Below are 22,678 nucleotides of genomic sequence, written 5' to 3'. Positions count from 1 at the left end.
ACCGCCCTCCTCCTCAACCTGCACCACACACTGCGCTCCCGCTCAACCCCCACCTCACACCGCCCTCATGCTCAACCTCCACCTCACACCGCCCTCCCGCTCAACCTCCACCTCACACACACCTCCCGCTCAACCTCCACCTCACACACACCTCCCGCTCAACCTCCAGCTCACACCGCCCTCCCGCTCAACCTCCACCTCACACCGCCCTCCCGCTCAACCTCCACCTCACACCGCCCTCCCACTAAACCTCCACCTCACACCGCCCTCCCACTCAGCCTCCACCTCACACCGCCCTGCCACTCAACCTCCACCTCACACCGCCCTCCCACTCAACCTCCACCTCACACCGCCCTCCCACTCAACCTCCACCTCACACCGCCCTCCCACTCAAACTCCACCTCACACCGCCCTCCCACTCAAACTCCACCTCACACCGCCCTCCCACTCAAACTCCACCTCACACCGCCCTCCCACTCAACCTCCACCTCACACCGCCCTCCCACTCAACCTCCACCTCACACCGCCGTCCCACTCAACCTCCACCTCACACAGCCCTCCCACTCAAACTCCACCTCACACCGCCCTGCCACTCAACCACCACCTCATACCACCCTCCCACTCAACCTCCACCTCACACTGCCCTGCCCCTCGCCATCCTCCTCAAGCTCTCTTACCAGTTGAACTCCACCACACACAGCCCTGCCAATCAAGCTCCATCTCACAGTCATCCCACACATACACCACGTCACAATGACTTCCGAATCGCCATCCTGCTCACGCTGTCCTCCCACTTGACCTCCATCTCACGCTGCACTCCGACTAAAGCTCCACCTCACACACACCTCCCGCTCAACCTCCACCTCACACACACCTCCCGCTCAACCTCCACCTCACACACACCTCCCGCTCAACCTCCACCTCACACACACCTCCCGCTCAACCTCCACCTCACACACACCTCCCGCTCAACCTCCACCTCACACACACCTCCCGCTCAACCTCCACCTCACACACACCTCCCGCTCAACCTCCACCTCACACACACCTCCCGCTCAACCTCCACCTCACACACACCTGCCGCTCAACCTCCACCTCACACACACCTCCCGCTCAACCTCCACCTCACACACACCTCCCGCTCAACCTCCACCTCACACACACCTCCCGCTCAACCTCCACCTCACACACACCTCCCGCTCAACCTCCACCTCACACACACCTCCCGCTCAACCTCCACCTCACACACACCTCCCGCTCAACCTCCACCTCACACACACCTCCCGCTCAACCTCCACCTCACACACACCTCCCGCTCAACCTCCACCTCACACACACCTCCCGCTCAACCTCCACCTCACACACACCTCCCGCTCAACCTCCACCTCACACACACCGCCCGCTCAACCTCCACCTCACACACACCGCCCGCTCAACCTCCACCTCACACACACCGCCCGCTCAACCTCCACCTCACACACACCTCCCGCTCAACCTCCACCTCACACACACCTCCCGCTCAACCTCCACCTCACACACACCTCCCGCTCAACCTCCACCTCACACACACCTCCCGCTCAACCTCCACCTCACACACACCTCCCGCTCAACCTCCACCTCACACACACCTCCCGCTCAACCTCCACCTCACACACACCTCCCGCTCAACCTCCACCTCACACACACCTCCCGCTCAACCTCCACCTCACACACACCTCCCGCTCAACCTCCACCTCACACACACCTCCCGCTCAACCTCCACCTCACACACACCTCCCGCTCAACCTCCACCTCACACACACCTCCCGCTCAACCTCCACCTCACACACACCTCCCGCTCAACCTCCACCTCACACACACCTCCCGCTCAACCTCCACCTCACACACACCTCCCGCTCAACCTCCACCTCACACACACCTCCCGCTCAACCTCCACCTCACACACACCTCCCGCTCAACCTCCACCTCACACACACCTCCCGCTCAACCTCCACCTCACACACACCTCCCGCTCAACCTCCACCTCACACACACCTCCCGCTCAACCTCCACCTCACACACACCTCCCGCTCAACCTCCACCTCACACACACCTCCCGCTCAACCTCCACCTCACACACACCTCCCGCTCAACCTCCACCTCACACACACCTCCCGCTCAACCTCCACCTCACACACACCTCCCGCTCAACCTCCACCTCACACACACCTCCCGCTCAACCTCCACCTCACACACACCGCCCGCTCAACCTCCACCTCACACACACCTCCCGCTCAACCTCCACCTCACACACACCTCCCGCTCAACCTCCACCTCACACACACCTCCCGCTCAACCTCCACCTCACACACACCTCCCGCTCAACCTCCACCTCACACACACCTCCCGCTCAACCTCCACCTCACACACACCTCCCGCTCAACCTCCACCTCACACACACCTCCCGCTCAACCTCCACCTCACACACACCTCCCGCTCAACCTCCACCTCACACACACCTCCCGCTCAACCTCCACCTCACACACACCTCCCGCTCAACCTCCACCTCACACACACCTCCCGCTCAACCTCCACCTCACACACACCTCCCGCTCAACCTCCACCTCACACACACCTCCCGCTCAACCTCCACCTCACACACACCTCCCGCTCAACCTCCACCTCACACACACCTCCCGCTCAACCTCCACCTCACACACACCTCCCGCTCAACCTCCACCTCACACACACCTCCCGCTCAACCTCCACCTCACACACACCTCCCGCTCAACCTCCACCTCACACACACCTCCCGCTCAACCTCCACCTCACACACACCTCCCGCTCAACCTCCACCTCACACACACCTCCCGCTCAACCTCCACCTCACACACACCTCCCGCTCAACCTCCACCTCACACACACCTCCCGCTCAACCTCCACCTCACACACACCTCCCGCTCAACCTCCACCTCACACACACCTCCCGCTCAACCTCCACCTCACACACACCTCCCGCTCAACCTCCACCTCACACACACCTCCCGCTCAACCTCCACCTCACACACACCTCCCGCTCAACCTCCACCTCACACACACCTCCCGCTCAACCTCCACCTCACACACACCTCCCGCTCAACCTCCACCTCACACACACCTCCCGCTCAACCTCCACCTCACACACACCTCCCGCTCAACCTCCACCTCACACACACCTCCCGCTCAACCTCCACCACACACACACCTCCCGCTCAACCTCCACCTCACACTGCCCTCCCCCTCATCCTCCTCCTCACAGCGCCCTCCTGCTCAACCTCCACCTCACACCGCCCTCCCGCTCAACCTTCACCTCACACCGCCCTCCCGCTCAACCTCCACCTCACACCGCCCTCCTCCTCAACCTGCACCTCACACTGGGCTCCCGCTCAACCCCCACCTCACACCGCCCTCATGCTCAACCTCCACCTCACACCGCCCTCCCGCTCAACCTCCACCTCACACCGCCCTCCCGCTCAACCTCCACCTCACACCGCCCTCCCGCTCAACCTCCAGCTCACACCGCCCTCCCGCTCAACCTCCACCTCACACCGCCCTCCCGCTCAACCTCCACCTCACACCGCCCTCCCACTAAACCTCCACCTCACACCGCCCTCCCACTCAGCCTCCACCTCACACCGCCCTCCCACTCAACCTCCACCTCACACCGCCCTCCCACTCAACCTCCACCTCACACCGCCCTCCCACTCAAACTCCACCTCACACCGCCCTCCCACTCAAACTCCACCTCACACCGCCCTCCCACTCAAACTCCACCTCACACCGCCCTCCCACTCAAACTCCACCTCACACCGCCCTCCCACTCAACCTCCACCTCACACCGCCCTCCCACTCAACCTCCACCTCACACCGCCCGTCCCACTCAACCTCCACCTCACACAGCCCTCCCACTCAAACTCCACCTCACACCGCCCTGCCACTCAACCACCACCTCATACCACCCTCCCACTCAACCTCCACCTCACACTGCCCTGCCCCTCGCCATCCTCCTCAAGCTCTCTTACCAGTTGAACTCCACCACACACAGCCCTGCCAATCAAGCTCCATCTCACAGTCATCCCACACATACACCACGTCACAATGACTTCCGAATCGCCATCCTGCTCACGCTGTCCTCCCACTTGACCTCCATCTCACGCTGCACTCCGACTAAAGCTCCACCTCACACACACCTCCCGCTCAACCTCCACCTCACACACACCTCCCGCTCAACCTCCACCTCACACACACCTCCCGCTCAACCTCCACCTCACACACACCTCCCGCTCAACCTCCACCTCACACACACCTCCCGCTCAACCTCCACCTCACACACACCTCCCGCTCAACCTCCACCTCACACACACCTCCCGCTCAACCTCCACCTCACACACACCTGCCGCTCAACCTCCACCTCACACACACCTGCCGCTCAACCTCCACCTCACACACACCTCCCGCTCAACCTCCACCTCACACACACCTCCCGCTCAACCTCCACCTCACACACACCTCCCGCTCAACCTCCACCTCACACACACCTCCCGCTCAACCTCCACCTCACACACACCTCCCGCTCAACCTCCACCTCACACACACCTCCCGCTCAACCTCCACCTCACACACACCTCCCGCTCAACCTCCACCTCACACACACCTCCCGCTCAACCTCCACCTCACACACACCTCCCGCTCAAGCTCCACCTCACACACACCTCCCGCTCAACCTCCACCTCACACACACCTCCCGCTCAACCTCCACCTCACACACACCTCCCGCTCAACCTCCACCTCACACACACCTCCCGCTCAACCTCCACCTCACACACACCTCCCGCTCAACCTCCACCTCACACACACCTCCCGCTCAACCTCCACCTCACACACACCTCCCGCTCAACCTCCACCTCACACACACCTCCCGCTCAACCTCCACCTCACACACACCTCCCGCTCAACCTCCACCACACACACACCTCCCGCTCAACCTCCACCTCACACTGCCCTCCCCCTCATCCTCCTCCTCACAGCGCCCTCCTGCTCAACCTCCACCTCACACCGCCCTCCCGCTCAACCTTCACCTCACACCGCCCTCCCGCTCAACCTCCACCTCACACCGCCCTCCTCCTCAACCTGCACCTCACACTGCGCTCCCGCTCAACCCCCACCTCACACCGCCCTCATGCTCAACCTCCACCTCACACCGCCCTCCCGCTCAACCTCCACCTCACACACACCTCCCGCTCAACCTCCACCTCACACACACCTCCCGCTCAACCTCCAGCTCACACCGCCCTCCCGCTCAACCTCCACCTCACACCGCCCTCCGCTCAACCTCCACCTCACACCGCCCTCCCACTAAACCTCCACCTCACACCGCCCTCCCACTCAGCCTCCACCTCACACCGCCCTGCCCACTCAACCTCCACCTCACACCGCCCTCCCACTCAACCTCCACCTCACACCGCCCTCCCACTCAAACTCCACCTCACACCGCCCTCCCACTCAAACTCCACCTCACACCGCCCTCCCACTCAAACTCCACCTCACACCGCCCTCCCACTCAACCTCCACCTCACACCGCCCTCCCACTCAACCTCCACCTCACACCGCCGTCCCACTCAACCTCCACCTCACACAGCCCTCCCACTCAAACTCCACCTCACACCGCCCTGCCACTCAACCACCACCTCATACCACCCTCCCACTCAACCTCCACCTCACACTGCCCTGCCCCTCGCCATCCTCCTCAAGCTCTCTTACCAGTTGAACTCCACCACACACAGCCCTGCCAATCAAGCTCCATCTCACAGTCATCCCACACATACACCACGTCACAATGACTTCCGAATCGCCATCCTGCTCACGCTGTCCTCCCACTTGACCTCCATCTCACGCTGCACTCCGACTAAAGCTCCACCTCACACACACCTCCCGCTCAACCTCCACCTCACACACACCTCCCGCTCAACCTCCACCTCACACACACCTCCCGCTCAACCTCCACCTCACACACACCTCCCGCTCAACCTCCACCTCACACACACCTCCCGCTCAACCTCCACCTCACACACACCTCCCGCTCAACCTCCACCTCACACACACCTCCCGCTCAACCTCCACCTCACACACACCTCCCGCTCAACCTCCACCTCACACACACCTGCCGCTCAACCTCCACCTCACACACACCTCCCGCTCAACCTCCACCTCACACACACCTCCCGCTCAACCTCCACCTCACACACACCTCCCGCTCAACCTCCACCTCACACACACCTCCCGCTCAACCTCCACCTCACACACACCTCCCGCTCAACCTCCACCTCACACACACCTCCCGCTCAACCTCCACCTCACACACACCTCCCGCTCAACCTCCACCTCACACACACCTCCCGCTCAACCTCCACCTCACACACACCTCCCGCTCAACCTCCACCTCACACACACCTCCCGCTCAACCTCCACCTCACACACACCGCCCGCTCAACCTCCACCTCACACACACCGCCCGCTCAACCTCCACCTCACACACACCTCCCGCTCAACCTCCACCTCACACACACCTCCCGCTCAACCTCCACCTCACACACACCTCCCGCTCAACCTCCAACTCACACTGCCATCCCGCTCAACCTCCACCTCACACACACCTCCCGCTCAACCTCCACCTCACACACACCTCCCGCTCAACCTCCACCTCACACACACCTCCCGCTCAACCTCCACCTCACACACACCTCCCGCTCAACCTCCACCTCACACACACCTCCCGCTCAACCTCCACCTCACACACACCTCCCGCTCAACCTCCACCTCACACACACCTCCCGCTCAACCTCCACCTCACACACACCTCCCGCTCAACCTCCACCTCACACACACCTCCCGCTCAACCTCCACCTCACACACACCTCCCGCTCAACCTCCACCTCACACACACCTCCCGCTCAACCTCCACCTCACACACACCTCCCGCTCAACCTCCACCTCACACACACCTCCCGCTCAACCTCCACCTCACACACACCTCCCGCTCAACCTCCACCTCACACACACCTCCCGCTCAACCTCCACCTCACACACACCTCCCGCTCAACCTCCACCTCACACACACCTCCCGCTCAACCTCCACCTCACACACACCTCCCGCTCAACCTCCACCTCACACACACCTCCCGCTCAACCTCCACCTCACACACACCTCCCGCTCAACCTCCACCTCACACACACCGCCCGCTCAACCTCCACCTCACACACACCGCCCGCTCAACCTCCACCTCACACACACCGCCCGCTCAACCTCCACCTCACACACACCTCCCGCTCAACCTCCACCTCACACACACCTCCCGCTCAACCTCCACCTCACACACACCTCCCGCTCAACCTCCACCTCACACACACCTCCCGCTCAACCTCCACCTCACACACACCTCCCGCTCAACCTCCACCTCACACACACCTCCCGCTCAACCTCCACCTCACACACACCTCCCGCTCAACCTCCACCTCACACACACCTCCCGCTCAACCTCCACCTCACACACACCTCCCGCTCAACCTCCACCTCACACACACCTCCCGCTCAACCTCCACCTCACACACACCTCCCGCTCAACCTCCACCTCACACACACCTCCCGCTCAACCTCCACCTCACACACACCTCCCGCTCAACCTCCACCTCACACACACCTCCCGCTCAACCTCCACCTCACACACACCTCCCGCTCAACCTCCACCTCACACACACCTCCCGCTCAACCTCCACCTCACACACACCTCCCGCTCAACCTCCACCTCACACACACCTCCCGCTCAACCTCCACCTCACACACACCTCCCGCTCAACCTCCACCTCACACACACCTCCCGCTCAAGCTCCACCTCACACACACCTCCCGCTCAACCTCCACCTCACACACACCTCCCGCTCAACCTCCACCACACACACACCTCCCGCTCAACCTCCACCTCACACACACCTCCCGCTCAACCTCCACCTCACACACACCTCCCGCTCAACCTCCACCTCACACACACCTCCCGCTCAACCTCCACCTCACACACACCTCCCGCTCAACCTCCACCTCACACACACCTCCCGCTCAACCTCCACCTCACACACACCTCCCGCTCAACCTCCACCTCACACACACCTCCCGCTCAACCTCCACCTCACACACACCTCCCGCTCAACCTCCACCACACACACACCTCCCGCTCAACCTCCACCTCACACTGCCCTCCCCCTCATCCTCCTCCTCACAGCGCCCTCCTGCTCAACCTCCACCTCACACCGCCCTCCCGCTCAACCTTCACCTCACACCGCCCTCCCGCTCAACCTCCACCTCACACCGCCCTCCTCCTCAACCTGCACCTCACACTGGGCTCCCGCTCAACCCCCACCTCACACCGCCCTCATGCTCAACCTCCACCTCACACCGCCCTCCCGCTCAACCTCCACCTCACACCGCCCTCCCGCTCAACCTCCACCTCACACCGCCCTCCCGCTCAACCTCCAGCTCACACCGCCCTCCCGCTCAACCTCCACCTCACACCGCCCTCCCGCTCAACCTCCACCTCACACCGCCCTCCCACTAAACCTCCACCTCACACCGCCCTCCCACTCAGCCTCCACCTCACACCGCCCTCCCACTCAACCTCCACCTCACACCGCCCTCCCACTCAACCTCCACCTCACACCGCCCTCCCACTCAAACTCCACCTCACACCGCCCTCCCACTCAAACTCCACCTCACACCGCCCTCCCACTCAAACTCCACCTCACACCGCCCTCCCACTCAACCTCCACCTCACACCGCCCTCCCACTCAACCTCCACCTCACACCGCCCTCCCACTCAACCTCCACCTCACACAGCCCTCCCACTCAAACTCCACCTCACACCGCCCTGCCACTCAACCACCACCTCATACCACCCTCCCACTCAACCTCCACCTCACACTGCCCTGCCCCTCGCCATCCTCCTCAAGCTCTCTTACCAGTTGAACTCCACCACACACAGCCCTGCCAATCAAGCTCCATCTCACAGTCATCCCACACATACACCACGTCACAATGACTTCCGAATCGCCATCCTGCTCACGCTGTCCTCCCACTTGACCTCCATCTCACGCTGCACTCCGACTAAAGCTCCACCTCACACACACCTCCCGCTCAACCTCCACCTCACACACACCTCCCGCTCAACCTCCACCTCACACACACCTCCCGCTCAACCTCCACCTCACACACACCTCCCGCTCAACCTCCACCTCACACACACCTCCCGCTCAACCTCCACCTCACACACACCTCCCGCTCAACCTCCACCTCACACACACCTGCCGCTCAACCTCCACCTCACACACACCTCCCGCTCAACCTCCACCTCACACACACCTCCCGCTCAACCTCCACCTCACACACACCTCCCGCTCAACCTCCACCTCACACACACCTCCCGCTCAACCTCCACCTCACACACACCTCCCGCTCAACCTCCACCTCACACACACCTCCCGCTCAACCTCCACCTCACACACACCTCCCGCTCAAGCTCCACCTCACACACACCTCCCGCTCAACCTCCACCTCACACACACCTCCCGCTCAACCTCCACCTCACACACACCTCCCGCTCAACCTCCACCTCACACACACCTCCCGCTCAACCTCCACCTCACACACACCTCCCGCTCAACCTCCACCTCACACACACCTCCCGCTCAACCTCCACCTCACACACACCTCCCGCTCAACCTCCACCTCACACACACCTCCCGCTCAACCTCCACCTCACACACACCTCCCGCTCAACCTCCACCTCACACACACCTCCCGCTCAACCTCCACCTCACACTGCCCTCCCCCTCATCCTCCTCCTCACAGCGCCCTCCTGCTCAACCTCCACCTCACACCGCCCTCCCGCTCAACCTTCACCTCACACCGCCCTCCCGCTCAACCTCCACCTCACACCGCCCTCCTCCTCAACCTGCACCTCACACTGCGCTCCCGCTCAACCCCCACCTCGCACCGCCCTCATGCTCAACCTCCACCTCACACCGCCCTCCCGCTCAACCTCCACCTCACACACACCTCCCGCTCAACCTCCACCTCACACACACCTCCCGCTCAACCTCCAGCTCACACCGCCCTCCCGCTCAACCTCCACCTCACACCGCCCTCCCGCTCAACCTCCACCTCACACCGCCCTCCCACTCAGCCTCCACCTCACACCGCCCTCCCACTCAACCTCCACCTCACACCGCCCTCCCACTCAACCTCCACCTCACACCGCCCTCCCACTCAAACTCCACCTCACACCGCCCTCCCACTCAAACTCCACCTCACACCGCCCTCCCACTCAAACTCCACCTCACACCGCCCTCCCACTCAACCTCCACCTCACACCGCCCTCCCACTCAACCTCCACCTCACACCGCCGTCCCACTCAACCTCCACCTCACACAGCCCTCCCACTCAAACTCCACCTCACACCGCCCTGCCACTCAACCACCACCTCATACCACCCTCCCACTCAACCTCCACCTCACACTGCCCTGCCCCTCGCCATCCTCCTCAAGCTCTCTTACCAGTTGAACTCCACCACACACAGCCCTGCCAATCAAGCTCCATCTCACAGTCATCCCACACATACACCACGTCACAATGACTTCCGAATCGCCATCCTGCTCACGCTGTCCTCCCACTTGACCTCCATCTCACGCTGCACTCCGACTAAAGCTCCACCTCACACACACCTCCCGCTCAACCTCCACCTCACACACACCTCCCGCTCAACCTCCACCTCACACACACCTCCCGCTCAACCTCCACCTCACACACACCTCCCGCTCAACCTCCACCTCACACACACCTCCCGCTCAACCTCCACCTCACACACACCTCCCGCTCAACCTCCACCTCACACACACCTCCCGCTCAACCTCCACCTCACACACACCTCCCGCTCAACCTCCACCTCACACACACCTGCCGCTCAACCTCCACCTCACACACACCTCCCGCTCAACCTCCACCTCACACACACCTCCCGCTCAACCTCCACCTCACACACACCTCCCGCTCAACCTCCACCTCACACACACCTCCCGCTCAACCTCCACCTCACACACACCTCCCGCTCAACCTCCACCTCACACACACCTCCCGCTCAACCTCCACCTCACACACACCTCCCGCTCAACCTCCACCTCACACACACCTCCCGCTCAACCTCCACCTCACACACACCGCCCGCTCAACCTCCACCTCACACACACCTCCCGCTCAACCTCCACCTCACACACACCTCCCGCTCAACCTCCACCTCACATAGACCTCCCGCTCAACCTCCACCTCACACACACCTCCCGCTCAACGTCCAACTAACACAGACCTCCCGCTCAACCTCCAACTCACACACACCTCCCGCTCAACCTCCACCTCACACACACCTCCCGCTCAACCTCCACCTCACACACACCTCCCGCTCAACCTCCACCTCACACACACCTCCCGCTCAACCTCCACCTCACACACACCTCCCGCTCAACCTCCACCTCACACACACCTCCCGCTCAACCTCCACCTCACACACACCTCTCGCTCAACCTCCACCTCACACACACCTCCCGCTCAACCTCCACCTCACACACACCTCCCGCTCAACCTCCACCTCACACACACCTCCCGCTCAACCTCCACCTCACACACACCTCCCGCTCAACCTCCACCTCACACACACCTCCCGCTCAACCTCCACCTCACACACACCTCCCGCTCAACCTCCACCTCACACACACCTCCCGCTCAACCTCCACCTCACACACACCTCCCGCTCAACCTCCACCTCACACACACCTCCCGCTCAACCTCCACCTCACACACACCTCCCGCTCAACCTCCACCTCACACACACCTCCCGCTCAACCTCCACCTCACACACACCTCCCGCTCAACCTCCACCTCACACACACCTCCCGCTCAACCTCCACCTCACACACACCTCCCGCTCAACCTCCACCTCACACACACCGCCCGCTCAACCTCCACCTCACACACACCGCCCGCTCAACCTCCACCTCACACACACCTCCCGCTCAACCTCCACCTCACACACACCTCCCGCTCAACCTCCACCTCACACACACCTCCCGCTCAACCTCCACCTCACACACACCTCCCGCTCAACCTCCACCTCACACACACCTCCCGCTCAACCTCCACCTCACACACACCTCCCGCTCAACCTCCACCTCACACACACCTCCCGCTCAACCTCCACCTCACACACACCTCCCGCTCAACCTCCACCTCACACACACCTCCCGCTCAACCTCCACCTCACACACACCTCCCGCTCAACCTCCACCTCACACACACCTCCCGCTCAACCTCCACCTCACACACACCTCCCGCTCAACCTCCACCTCACACACACCTCCCGCTCAACCTCCACCTCACACACACCTCCCGCTCAACCTCCACCTCACACACACCTCCCGCTCAACCTCCACCTCACACACACCTCCCGCTCAACCTCCACCTCACACACACCTCCCGCTCAACCTCCACCTCACACACACCTCCCGCTCAACCTCCACCTCACACACACCTCCCGCTCAACCTCCACCTCACACACACCTCCCGCTCAACCTCCACCTCACACACACCTCCCGCTCAACCTCCACCTCACACACACCTCCCGCTCAACCTCCACCTCACACACACCTCCCGCTCAACCTCCACCTCACACACACCTCCCGCTCAACCTCCACCTCACACACACCTCCCGCTCAACCTCCACCTCACACACACCTCCCGCTCAACCTCCACCTCACACACACCTCCCGCTCAACCTCCACCTCACACACACCTCCCGCTCAACCTCCACCTCACACACACCTCCCGCTCAACCTCCACCTCACACTGCCCTCCCCCTCATCCTCCTCCTCACAGCGCCCTCCTGCTCAACCTCCACCTCACACCGCCCTCCCGCTCAACCTTCACCTCACACCGCCCTCCCGCTCAACCTCCACCTCACACCGCCCTCCTCCTCAACCTGCACCTCACACTGCGCTCCCGCTCAACCCCCACCTCACACCGCCCTCATGCTCAACCTCCACCTCACACCGCCCTCCCGCTCAACCTCCACCTCACACCGCCCTCCCGCTCAACCTCCACCTCACACCGCCCTCCCGCTCAACCTCCACCTCACACACACCTCCCGCTCAACCTCCACCTCACTCACACCTCCCGCTCAACCTCCAGCTCACACCGCCCTCCCGCTCAACCTCCACCTCACACCGCCCTCCCGCTCAACCTCCACCTCACACCGCCCTCCCACTAAACCTCCACCTCACACCGCCCTCCCACTCAGCCTCCACCTCACACCGCCCTCCCACTCAACCTCCACCTCACACCGCCCTCCCACTCAACCTCCACCTCACACCGCCCTCCCACTCAAACTCCACCTCACACCGCCCTCCCACTCAAACTCCACCTCACACCGCCCTCGCACTCAACCTCCACCTCACACCGCCCGTCCCACTCAACCTCCACCTCACACAGCCCTCCCACTCAAACTCCACCTCACACCGCCCTGCCACTCAACCACCACCTCATACCACCCTCCCACTCAACCTCCACCTCACACTGCCCTGCCCCTCGCCATCCTCCTCAAGCTCTCTTACCAGTTGAACTCCACCACACACAGCCCTGCCAATCAAGCTCCATCTCACAGTCATCCCACACATACACCACGTCACAATGACTTCCGAATCGCCATCCTGCTCACGCTGTCCTCCCACTTGACCTCCATCTCACGCTGCACTCCGACTAAAGCTCCACCTCACACACACCTCCCGCTCAACCTCCACCTCACACACACCTCCCGCTCAACCTCCACCTCACACACACCTCCCGCTCAACCTCCACCTCACACACACCTCCCGCTCAACCTCCACCTCACACACACCTCCCGCTCAACCTCCACCTCACACACACCTCCCGCTCAACCTCCACCTCACACACACCTCCCGCTCAACCTCCACCTCACACACACCTCCCGCTCAACCTCCACCTCACACACACCTGCCGCTCAACCTCCACCTCACACACACCTCCCGCTCAACCTCCACCTCACACACACCTCCCGCTCAACCTCCACCTCACACACACCTCCCGCTCAACCTCCACCTCACACACACCTCCCGCTCAACCTCCACCTCACACACACCTCCCGCTCAACCTCCACCTCACACACACCTCCCGCTCAACCTCCACCTCACACACACCTCCCGCTCAACCTCCACCTCACACACACCGCCCGCTCAACCTCCACCTCACACACACCTCCCGCTCAACCTCCACCTCACACACACCTCCCGCTCAACCTCCACCTCACACAGACCTCCCGCTCAACGTCCAACTAACACAGACCTCCCGCTCAACCTCCAACTCACACTGCCATCCCACTCAACCTCCACCTCACACACACCTCCCGCTCAACCTCCACCTCACACACACCTCCCGCTCAACCTCCACCTCACACACACCTCCCGCTCAACCTCCACCTCACACACACCTCCCGCTCAACCTCCACCTCACACACACCTCCCGCTCAACCTCCACCTCACACACACCTCCCGCTCAACCTCCACCTCACACACACCTCCCGCTCAACCTCCACCTCACACACACCTCCCGCTCAACCTCCACCTCACACACACCTCCCGCTCAACCTCCACCTCACACACACCTCCCGCTCAACCTCCACCTCACACACACCTCCCGCTCAACCTCCACCTCACACACACCTCCCGCTCAACCTCCACCTCACACACACCTCCCGCTCAACCTCCACCTCACACACACCTCCCGCTCAACCTCCACCTCACACACACCTCCCGCTCAACCTCCACCTCACACACACCTCCCGCTCAACCTCCACCTCACACACACCTCCCGCTCAACCTCCACCTCACACACACCTCCCGCTCAACCTCCACCTCACACACACCTCCCGCTCAACCTCCACCTCACACACACCTCCCGCTCAACCTCCACCTCACACACACCTCCCGCTCAACCTCCACCTCACACACACCTCCCGCTCAACCTCCACCTCACACACACCTCCCGCTCAACCTCCACCTCACACACACCTCCCGCTCAACCTCCACCTCACACACACCTCCCGCTCAACCTCCACCTCACACACACCTCCCGCTCAACCTCCACCTCACACACACCTCCCGCTCAACCTCCACCTCACACACACCTCCCGCTCAACCTCCACCTCACACACACCTCCCGCTCAACCTCCACCTCACACACACCTCCCGCTCAACCTCCACCTCACACACACCTCCCGCTCAACCTCCACCTCACACACACCTCCCGCTCAACCTCCACCTCACACACACCTCCCGCTCAACCTCCACCTCACACACACCTCCCGCTCAACCTCCACCTCACACACACCTCCCGCTCAACCTCCACCTCACACACACCTCCCGCTCAACCTCCACCTCACACACACCTCCCGCTCAACCTCCACCTCACACACACCTCCCGCTCAACCTCCACCTCACACACACCTCCCGCTCAACCTCCACCTCACACACACCTCCCGCTCAACCTCCACCTCACACACACCTCCCGCTCAACCTCCACCTCACACACACCTCCCGCTCAACCTCCACCTCACACACACCTCCCGCTCAACCTCCACCTCACACACACCTCCCGCTCAACCTCCACCTCACACACACCTCCCGCTCAACCTCCACCTCACACACACCTCCCGCTCAACCTCCACCTCACACACACCTCCCGCTCAACCTCCACCTCACACACACCTCCCGCTCAACCTCCACCTCACACACACCTCCCGCTCAACCTCCACCTCACACACACCTCCCGCTCAACCTCCACCTCACACACACCTCCCGCTCAACCTCCACCTCACACACACCTCCCGCTCAACCTCCACCTCACACACACCTCCCGCTCAACCTCCACCTCACACACACCTCCCGCTCAACCTCCACCTCACACACACCTCCCGCTCAACCTCCACCTCACACACACCTCCCGCTCAACCTCCACCTCACACACACCTCCCGCTCAACCTCCACCTCACACACACCTCCCGCTCAACCTCCACCTCACACACACCTCCCGCTCAACCTCCACCTCACACACACCTCCCGCTCAACCTCCACCTCACACACACCTCCCGCTCAACCTCCACCTCACACACAACTCCCGCTCAACCTCCACCTCACACACAACTCCCGCTCAACCTCCACCTCACACACACCTCCCGCTCAACCTCCACCTCACACACACCTCCCGCTCAACCTCCACCTCACACACACCTCCCGCTCAACCTCCACCTCACACACACCTCCCGCTCAACCTCCACCTCGCACACACCTCCCGCTCAACCTCCACCTCGCACACACCTCCCGCTCAACCTCCACCTCGCACACACCTCCCGCTCAACCTCCACCTCGCACACACCTCCCGCTCAACCTCCACCTCGCACACACCTCCCGCTCAACCTCCACCTCGCACACACCTCCCGCTCAACCTCCACCTCGCACACACCTCCCGCTCAACCTCCACCTCGCACACACCTCCCGCTCAACCTCCACCTCGCACACACCTCCCGCTCAACCTCCACCTCGCACACACCTCCCGCTCAACCTCCACCTCGCACACACCTCCCGCTCAACCTCCACCTCGCACACACCTCCCGCTCAACCTCCACCTCGCACACACCTCCCGCTCAACCTCCACCTCGCACACACCTCCCGCTCAACCTCCACCTCGCACACACCTCCCGCTCAACCTCCACCTCGCACACACCTCCCGCTCAACCTCCACCTCGCACACACCTCCCGCTCAACCTCCACCTCGCACACACCTCCCGCTCAACCTCCACCTCGCACACACCTCCCGCTCAACCTCCACCTCGCACACACCTCCCGCTCAACCTCCACCTCGCACACACCTCCCGCTCAACCTCCACCTCGCACACACCTCCCGCTCAACCTCCACCTCGCACACACCTCCCGCTCAACCTGCACCTCGCACACACCTCCCGCTCAACCTCCACCTCGCACACACCTCCCGCTCAACCTCCACCTCGCACACACCTCCCGCTCAACCTCCACCTCGCACACACCTCCCGCTCAACCTCCACCTCGCACACACCTCCCGCTCAACCTCCACCTCGCACACACCTCCCGCTCAACCTCCACCTCGCACACACCTCCCGCTCAACCTCCACCTCGCACACACCTCCCGCTCAACCTCCACCTCGCACACACCTCCCGCTCAACCTCCACCCCGCACACACCTCCCGCTCAACCTCCACCTCGCACACACCTCCCGCTCAACCTCCACCTCGCACACACCTCCCGCTCAACCTCCACCTCGCACACACCTCCCGCTCAACCTCCACCTCGCACACACCTCCCGCTCAACCTCCACCTCGCACACACCTCCCGCTCAACCTCCACCTCGCACACACCTCCCGCTCAACCTCCACCTCGCACACACCTCCCGCTCAACCTCCACCTCGCACACACCTCCCGCTCAACCTCCACCTCGCACACACCTCCCGCTCAACCTCCACCTCGCACACACCTCCCGCTCAACCTCCACCTCGGAAACACCTCCCGCTCAACCTCCACCTCGGAAACACCTCCCGCTCAACCTCCACCTCGGAAACACCTCCCGCTCAACCTCCACCTCACACACACCTCCCGCTCAACCTCCACCTCACACACACCTCCCGCTCAACCTCCACCTCACACACACCTCCCGCTCAACCTCCACCTCACACACACCTCCCGCTCAACCTCCACCTCACACACACCTCCCGCTCAAGCTCCACCTCACACACACCTCCCGCTCAAGCTCCACCTCACACACACCTCCCGCTCAAGCTCCACCTCACACACACCTCCCGCTCAAGCTCCACCTCACACACACCTCCCGCTCAAGCTCCACCTCACACACACCTCCCGCTCAAGCTCCACCTCACACACACCTCCCGCTCAAGCTCCACCTCACACACACCTCCCGCTCAAGCTCCACCTCACACACACCTCCCGCTCAAGCTCCACCTCACACACACCTCCCGCTCAAGCTCCACCTCACACACACCTCCCGCTCAAGCTCCACCTCACACACACCTCCCGCTCAAGCTCCACCTCACACACACCTCCCGCTCAAGCTCCACCTCACACACACCTCCCGCTCAAGCTCCACCTCACACACACCTCCCGCTCAAGCTCCACCTCACACACACCTCCCGCTCAAGCTCCACCTCACACACACCTCCCGCTCAAGCTCCACCTCACACACACCTCCCGCTCAAGCTCCACCTCACACACACCTCCCGCTCAAGCTCCACCTCACACACACCTCCCGCTCAAGCTCCACCTCACACACACCTCCCGCTCAAGCTCCACCTCACACACACCTCCTGCTCAAGCTCCACCTCACACACACCTCCCGCTCAACCTCCACCTCACACACACCTCCCGCTCAACCTCCACCTCACACACACCTCCCGCTCAACCTCCACCTCACACACACCTCCCGCTCAACCTCCACCTCACACACACCTCCCGCTCAACCTCCACCTCACACACACCTCCCGCTCAACCTCCACCTCACACACACCTCCCGCTCAACCTCCACCTCACACACACCTCCCGCTCAACCTCCACCTCACACACACCTCCCGCTCAACCTCCACCTCACACACACCTCCCGCTCAACCTCCACCTCACACACACCTCCCGCTCAACCTCCACCTCACACACACCTCCCGCTCAACCTCCACCTCACACACACCTCCCGCTCAACCTCCACCTCACACACACCTCCCGCTCAACCTCCACCTCACACACACCTCCCGCTCAACCTCCACCTCACACACACCTCCCGCTCAACCTCCACCTCACACACACCTCCCGCTCAACCTCCACCTCACACACACCTCCCGCTCAACCTCCACCTCACACACACCTCCCGCTCAACCTCCACCTCACACACACCTCCCGCTCAACCTCCACCTCACACACACCTCCCGCTCAACCTCCACCTCACACACACCTCCCGCTCAACCTCCACCTCACACACACCTCCCGCTCAACCTCCACCTCACACACACCTCCCGCTCAACCTCCACCTCACACACACCTCCCGCTCAACCTCCACCTCACACACACCTCCCGCTCAACCTCCACCTCACACACACCTCCCGCTCAACCTCCACCTCACACACACCTCCCGCTCAACCTCCACCTCACACACACCTCCCGCTCAACCTCCACCTCACACACACCTCCCGCTCAACCTCCACCTCACACACACCTCCCGCTCAACCTCCACCTCACACACACCTCCCGCTCAACCTCCACCTCACACACACCTCCCGCTCAACCTCCACCTCACACACACCTCCCGCTCAACCTCCACCTCACACACACCTCCCGCTCAACCTCCACCTCACACACACCTCCCGCTCAACCTCCACCTCACACACACCTCCCGCTCAACCTCCACCTCACACACACCTCCCGCTCAACCTCCACCTCACACACACCTCCCGCTCAACCTCCACCTCACACACACCTCCCGCTCAACCTCCACCTCACACACACCTCCCGCTCAACCTCCACCTCACACACACCTCCCGCTCAACCTCCACCTCACACACACCTCCCGCTCAACCTCCACCTCACACACACCTCCCGCTCAACCTCCACCTCACACACACCTCCCGCTCAACCTCCACCTCACACACACCTCCCGCTCAACCTCCACCTCACACACACCTCCCGCTCAACCTCCACCTCACACACACCTCCCGCTCAACCTCCACCTCACACACACCTCCCGCTCAACCTCCACCTCACACACACCTCCCGCTCAACCTCCACCTCACACACACCTCCCGCTCAACCTCCACCTCACACACTCCTCCCGCTCAACCTCCACTTCACACACACCTCCCGCTCAACCTCCACCTCACACACACCTCCCGCTCAACCTCCACCTCACACTCACCTCCCGCTCAACCTCCACCTCACACGCACCTCCCGCTCAACCTCCACCTCACACACACCTCCCGCTCAACCTCCACCTCACACCGCCCTCACACTCAACCTCCACCTCACATCGCCCTCACACTCAACCTCCACCTCACATCGCCCTCACACTCAACCTCCACCTCACATCGCCCTCACACTCAACCTTCACTTCACACCGCACTCCCACTCAACCTCCACCTCACACCGCACTCCCACTCAACCTCCACCTCACCCAGCCCTCCAACTCAACCTCCACCTCACACAGCCTCCAACTCAACCTCCACCTCACACAGCCTCCAACTCAACCTCCACCTCACACAGTCCTCCAACCCAACCCAAGAACACTGTGAATGGACCCACACCACATGCACTGCAGCTGTTCAAGAAAGCAGCTTACCACCACCTTCTCAACGGCAATTAGGGATGGGCAATAAATACTGGCCCAGCCAGCAAAGCCCACATCCGGTGAAAGTACAAAAAAACTCCACCTCACACTGCGCTCGCACACAACCTCCACCTCACACTGCCCTCCCACTCAACCTCCATGTCACACTGCCCTCCCCCTCAACCTACACCTCACAATGCCCTCCCACTCACCTACACCGCACACTGCCCTCCCACTCGACATCCTCTGCACGCTGTCTTCCCACATGACCTCCATCTCACGCTGCTCTCCCACTCAAGCTCCACCTCACGCAGTCATCCCACACAACCACCACCTCACACTGCACTGCCCTCCCACTCCCCATCCTCCTCACGCTGTTCTCCCAATTGACTTCCATCTCACGCTGCTGTCCCACTCAAACTCCACCTCGCACTGCGCTCACACACAACCTCCACTTCACACTGCCCTCCCACACAACCTCCACCTCACATGCCCTCCCACTCACCATCCACCTCACCCTGGTGTCCCCCTCAAACTCCATCTCACACCGCCCTCCCACTCAACCTCCACCTCACATTGCCCTCCCACTCAACCTCCACCTCACACAGCCCTCCCACTCAGCCTCCACCTCACCTGCTCTCCCACTCAGCATCCACCTCACGTTGCTCTCCCACTCAAACTCCACCTCACACAGCCCACCAATCAACCCAAAAACACTGTGGATGTACCCACACCACATGCACTGCAGCTGTTCAAGAAAGCTGCTCACCACCACCTTCTCAAGGGCAACTAGGGATGGGCAATAAATGCTGGCCAGCCAGCAAAGCCCACATCTGGTGAAAGAATAAAAAAAAACTCCACCTCACACTGCCCTTCCACTCAAACTCCACCTCACACTGCCCTCCCACTCAACCTCCACCTCACACTGCCCTCCCACTCAACCTCTACCTCACACAGCCCTCCCACTCAACCTCCACGTCACACAGCCCTCCCACTCACCTTCCCCCTCATATTGCCCTCCCACTTGCCATCCACCTCACACTGCCCTCCCACTCAACCTCCACCTCACAGTACCCTCATACTTGGTCTCCATCTCGCATTGCCCTCTCTTTCAACCTCCACCTCACACTGCCCTCCCACTCAACTCCCACACCACATTGCCCTCCTACTCAATTTCCACCTCACACTGCCCTTCCAAACACTCCCCATTTCTCTTACACTGTCCTCCTAAGCATTCCCCCTGTCCCTCATGTTGCCCTCCCAAACTTTCCCCCTTCCCTCACATTGTCCTCCCAAACACTCCCCCTCCCTTCACATTGTCCTCCCAAACACTAGAGGAAGTTCTCCCCTTGATGGAGGGATCAATAACCAGGGGCCATAGATTTAAGGTAAGGGGCAGGAGGTTTAGACAGGATGTGAGGAAGAATTTTTTCACCCAGAGGGTGTTGGGAATCTGGAACTCACTGCCTGAAAATGTGGTAGAGGAAGAAACCTTCATAACATTTAAGAAGTATTTGGATGTGCACTTGTGATGCCATGCCATATAAGGCTATGGGCCTAATGCTGGAAAATGGGATTAGAAGAGTTAGGTACTTGTTTGACTGGCACAGACTCAATGGGCCGAAGGGCCTTTTTCTGTGCTGTAGACTTCTATTACTACCCCTCTCCCTCACATTGCCCTCCCAAACACTCCCCCTCACACTGCCCTCCCAAACACTACTCCTTCCCTCACATTGTCCTCCCAAACACTACCCCTCTCACTCACATTGCCTTCCCAAACACTACCCCTCTCACTCACATTGCCCTCCCAAACACTCCCCCTCCCCTCACATTGCACTCCAAAATACACCCCCTCCCCCTCAAATTGCTCTCCCAAATAATCCCCCTCCCAATGCCCTCCCAAACACTTAGCGCCAACTCATGCCTACCAACCTTTGCTCTTATACCCTCCATGCCAACTAAGTCAGTAACCACCATGGGCAGACTCAGGAGCTATGCTGAGATGAAATAAGATAAACTAAATGTCTATTACTGACTTCACTATATAAAAAGAACATTCTCATTCAAGAAAACCCATTCAATAAATTTAAATTCCACCAAGTTCCTAATCCCATATAAAAACAAACACTTGTATTCATAAGGGTTAAA

The 22,678-nt window shown here is 61.5% G+C and overlaps 1 protein-coding gene across 4 annotated transcripts in view; it reads right to left on the bottom strand.

The window, feature by feature from the left end:
- zmynd10 (zinc finger, MYND-type containing 10) overlaps positions 1 to 22,678 on the bottom strand; it is a 307,591-nt gene that overhangs the window by 211,122 nt on the left and 73,791 nt on the right. The gene's annotated exons all lie outside the window — the stretch shown is intronic.

This window comes from Carcharodon carcharias, chromosome 7 (assembly GCF_017639515.1).
Source record: "Carcharodon carcharias isolate sCarCar2 chromosome 7, sCarCar2.pri, whole genome shotgun sequence".
In the NCBI taxonomy this organism is placed as follows: Eukaryota; Metazoa; Chordata; class Chondrichthyes; order Lamniformes; family Lamnidae; genus Carcharodon; species Carcharodon carcharias.
The sequence above is the reverse complement of the archived record's forward strand: the minus strand, read 5'-3'. Positions and strand labels throughout refer to the sequence as shown.